Consider the following 4,740-nt stretch of genomic DNA (forward strand, 5'->3'; position numbering starts at 1 on the left):
CAGGCCCAGCGGCCACGGCTCACGGGCCCAACCGCTCCGCGGCACGCGGGATCTTCCCGGACCGGGGCACGAACCCGTGTCCCCTGCATCGGCAGGCGGACTCTCAACCACTGCGCCACCAGGGAAGCCCTAAACTTTGTGTTTAAATGGAAAAATCATAGATAATGCTTTGCAAATTTTTTCACTTGACAATATGTCACAAATATTTGTGCACGTGTATATAAATATATGCATATAAATGCATGTATGTATACATATGCTTTCACTTTTTAAATCATTCCCAAATGGGGAAATTTGTTTCCAATTTTTCTCTGAGGTTAATGATACTACAGTGAACACTACTGAATTTACAGTGATACACACTCTGTGTGTATGGGTATGTGTATGCACCTCTGGATACTTCTGTGGAAAAGAGCGTTAGGATCAAAAATCAAATGACCTTTAAAAGGCTGTATCAAATTACATTCTTATTAAAAATATGTTTTAAAAAGGATTGAAACTTGAAATAAGAGAAATGGATTACTTTATGCCCTTTCAGTGTCATACTAGAGCAGTGGTTCTCAAAGTGTGGTCCAGGGACCTCTTGGGGTGTCTAAGACACTTTCGTGGAGGCTATGAAATTGAAACTATTTTCCTACTCCTAAGACATTATTTGCCTTTTTCACTCTCATTTCTTTTATGAAAGTACAGTGGAGCTTTCCTAAAGGCTACACAGTGTGTGATGCTGTCATCACTATGTGCTTGGCTATTCTTGTGTTTTCTAGAATTTTCTAAGGTGGTGGGTTGAGGATATGTGTATGAGTTTTTAGAGGTTAACTCAGGTTGTTCTCAGGACTTTTACTGTATAATTTTTACTAGCTATCTTCGGTTATCCCTGCTATATAGTCTCCGTAACTGCTGTAATTATTGTCATCAATAAGTTGTTATTTTGAAATCCCAGTGATTTGCAAAGCTTTAAAATGATGCCACTCAGCTCACTAATATATTTTGTATTGGAAAAATGTTATTTATGTTAATATGTAAATGGTTTATTGTTTTTAAGTGAATTAATATGTTTAAATTTTAATTTCTAATGCTATGAATATCAGTAGATACAACTCACATAAATAAAAGCTCTTGGATAATTTTTAAGAGTGTGACAGAGTCCTGAGACATGTTTGGGGAACCACTGTACTAGAGTATTGTCTAACAAACAATGCTAGATGCTGATGTTTAACTGCCACTTTTTTTGGGCTGCATTGGGTTTTTGTTGCTGCACGTGGGCTTTCTCTAGTTGTGGTGAACGGGGGCTACTCTTCGTTGTGGTGGCTTCTCTTGTTGCGGAGCACTGGCTCTAGGTGCGCGCGCTTCAGTAGTTGCAGCACGCTGGCTCAGTAGTTGTGGCGCCCGGGCTTAGTTGCTCCACGGCATGTGGGATCTTCCTGGACCAGGGCTCGAACCCGTGTCCCCTGCATTGGCAGGTGGATTCCTAACCACTGCGCCACCAGGGAAGTCCTAACTGCCATGTTTTGTTTGTGATTGATTATGGCCCAGGCTCTGTAAAGCCAGATGTTAACTTGTACATTATTGATAAGCTGCAAGTGATCTTTATTTGGTGGAGTGACATGCTATTTTTCTCTAGTAGAAAGGATGTTACAGTTGTTTAGCCTTGTAGGACATTAACCACGTTAGCATCTAACTTTGTGACCTTATTCCCACATTCTTTTCTGGTATCCTCTTTTGTCACCCTTCAGGATCCTTTGGTAATAAGTTAAACAAACCTTTGTTTTGACCTGTGCTTTACTGTGTTATGTTTCCAACTTTTCGAAAATTATTCTTTGACAAGTACATGGGAATTTACCAGTGTATTACAAACCTTTTTACTAGTTTTGCTGATACATGAAATGTGCCAGTATGTAAGACTTAAAGACTTAAAAGTTAAAAAAAAAAAAAAAGTAAACATTTCGTCCTAGTTCAGTTGGGGCTTCCCATTCAGGTGCGTGAGGAGGATGTGAGACTGCAAGAAGGACTGGGTGCTGTGCAGGCTTCTGTCTCCATACCCCTCATGGCACTGGTGGGGAGGTACGTGTGCCTTTCCTTGGAACCCTCCTACCCCTAGAGGCGGTCCTCTCACTGCGGTAGTGGAGTGGTCCCCAGTGTTGGGCCTTTCAAATATGACATAGGTTATACTTAGATGACCTTTTTGAGGGACAAGAACATCCAACAAACAGCAGATACAGTAATTTTGTTAGTCTGTCAGGTGAGAGAATGGCTTTTTTTCCCCTGACATTAGCGAAGCTAAGCCTTTTTTTTTTTTTTTCTTGTTTTTGGCCATTGTATTCTGTGAATTACCTGTTCTAGTACTTTATTTTCCTGTTGGTTGCTTGTACATTTTCTTTTTGATTTGTACAGACACTTTGTTATGGATCTCAATCTTTTGTTAATATTTCAATCTCTTGCTAGTATTTTAATTTGGGGAAGTTTGATCTATTGGTTTTTCTTTGATGGCTTTGGGGCTTTGTGTCATACAAAAATATATTTTTTCTTGTAATATATGTTTGTGATATTATATTTTGGTCTTTATTTTGTGTGTAGTATGAGATTGGAATTTGTTACTTTAAAAAAAATTCCCTATTCTGTAGAACTACAGAGGAGGAACTTAAGACTTTTTTTTTTTTTTTTTTTGCTCTCATCCCTTTATTCTTACAGTTAAAATGGTTTACGTTCCTGATACTGCCTTCTACGTTTTGTGCTCTACAGAAGGGTTTCTGTTTTTCTTTTCTTTGAAGATGATACTGTATAATAGGAAACAATCTATTATTATTATGTAATTTTAAAGTTAGAGATTTCTTTTTAATATCTTCAAAGGCAGAGTTATTTAATCAAGGCTACCATTTTTCCTTCCTATGCTCTTTACTCCATTTTCTTAAAACTACTGAAATTTCTTCCTTTTTTTTTTGCTGCGTGGCATGCGGGATCTTAGTTCCCTGACCAGAGATCAAACCCACGCCCCCTGCAGTGGAAGTGCAGAGTCTTAACCACTAGACTGCCAGGGAAGTCACACTTCTTTGTTTTATTGGAATGTTAGCAGCAGCCAGTTCACAAATTCTGGTTTTACACAATCAGAGATTGCTGACCCTAACCACTAAACTATCTGAAGATAACCAGTACTTGGGGCCTTTTTTTATGTTACAGTAACCACTCATTTTTTTGTCCCTTCTCATGGGACTGTGACCTTCTTGTATCTTGAGGGAAGTAAGTCATATATCATTGTCTTGCTTGAGAGTTTCTGAGACATATAAAATTACCTACAGTACACCAGTCAATATTATTTGCAGATGAACTGCATAAATCCCAGGATATGGAAGAATTTTAAGATTCTTGAAAATTCTGTTGCTTGAAAATAAATCTAGGATGACATTTATGGTTTCAGCTCTGGAAATACTTTCTGGTTTTTGTTTTTAGACATAATATTGTCTCAATTCTTTCCATATTTATTTTTATGTTTATTTAAAACAATGCCAAATCACTGTGATAGAAATCTATTTCCTTGAAGAAGCAGGAAAAAAAAAAGCTCTGAATTAGATGCATATTTGTGTTACAAGGCTGGGCACTTTTCTTTTGAATATTTTGGAACTTGGGGACATATTCAAGAACAGGATTTTTGACCACAACTAAAATAACAAGGTTTGAATTTGGTAAGCACTTATTAGATCTCATATGGTTTTTGGTGGATATGATATATGAGACTGCGACAAGGAAATATTCATCAAAATAAGAATCTCTGGAAGGTACTGTTTTAAAATAAAAAAGCTGAGAAGATAGAAGATTATCAGTCAGATTATGTACTGAGGGACTTCCCTGGTGGCACAGTGGTTAAGAATCGCCTGCCAATGCAGGGGACATGGGTTCGAGCCCTGGTCCAGGAAGATCCCACATACCGCGGAGCACCTAAGCCCATGCGCCACAACTACTGAGCCTGCGCTCAAGAGCCTGCGAGCCACAACTACTGAGCCCACGGCCGCAACTACTGAAGCCTGCGCGCCTAGAGCCCGTGCTCCACAACAAGAGAAGCCACCGCAATGAGAAGCCCCTGCACTGCAACGAAGAGTCGCCCCCGCTCGCCGCAACTAGAGAAAGCCTGCGTGCAGCAACGAAGACCCAGAGCACCCAAAAATAAATAAATAAAATAAATAAATTTAATTAAAAAAATATTATGTACTGAGTCTGGCTTGTAGAGCTTGTGGTGCTTATTGTCTTTAATTACCTAGCAAGGAAAAATAGCATTTGAAAATTAATTGCTCACCGTGTCAGATACTGTATTACTTTGTTATAGACCAGTGGCTTCCACACCAGGCTGATCATCTGAATACAGGTTCCCACCCTGAGATTCTGAGTTTTGTAGATATGGGGGTATAGCCCAGGAATGTTTTAACAAGTTCCTCAGGTGATTAGTATGGTGTGACAGGTTTGGAAACCTCTGATGTAGACCATTGTGTGTGCATTAGAAGCCCCTGCAGGATGTCTTGCTTGTTCAAATACAGACTGCTGGGTCTACCTCCCAAGTTTCTGACTCATAGGTCTTTGGTGGGTCCTGAGGATTTGCAATTCTATTAAGTGCCCAGGAGCTGCTGCTATTGCTGCTACTGGCCCAGGGACCACACTTTGAGTACTACTGACATAGACAATCCCCAAGGCTCCCCAGTCCCCGACTAGTCAAGCTCAACAAGGAAACGACAAACTGAATTCTATGGCAAGGTT

The sequence above is a fragment of the Physeter macrocephalus genome, chromosome 13 (genome assembly GCF_002837175.3).
Source record: "Physeter macrocephalus isolate SW-GA chromosome 13, ASM283717v5, whole genome shotgun sequence".
NCBI lineage: Eukaryota > Metazoa > Chordata > Mammalia > Artiodactyla > Physeteridae > Physeter > Physeter macrocephalus.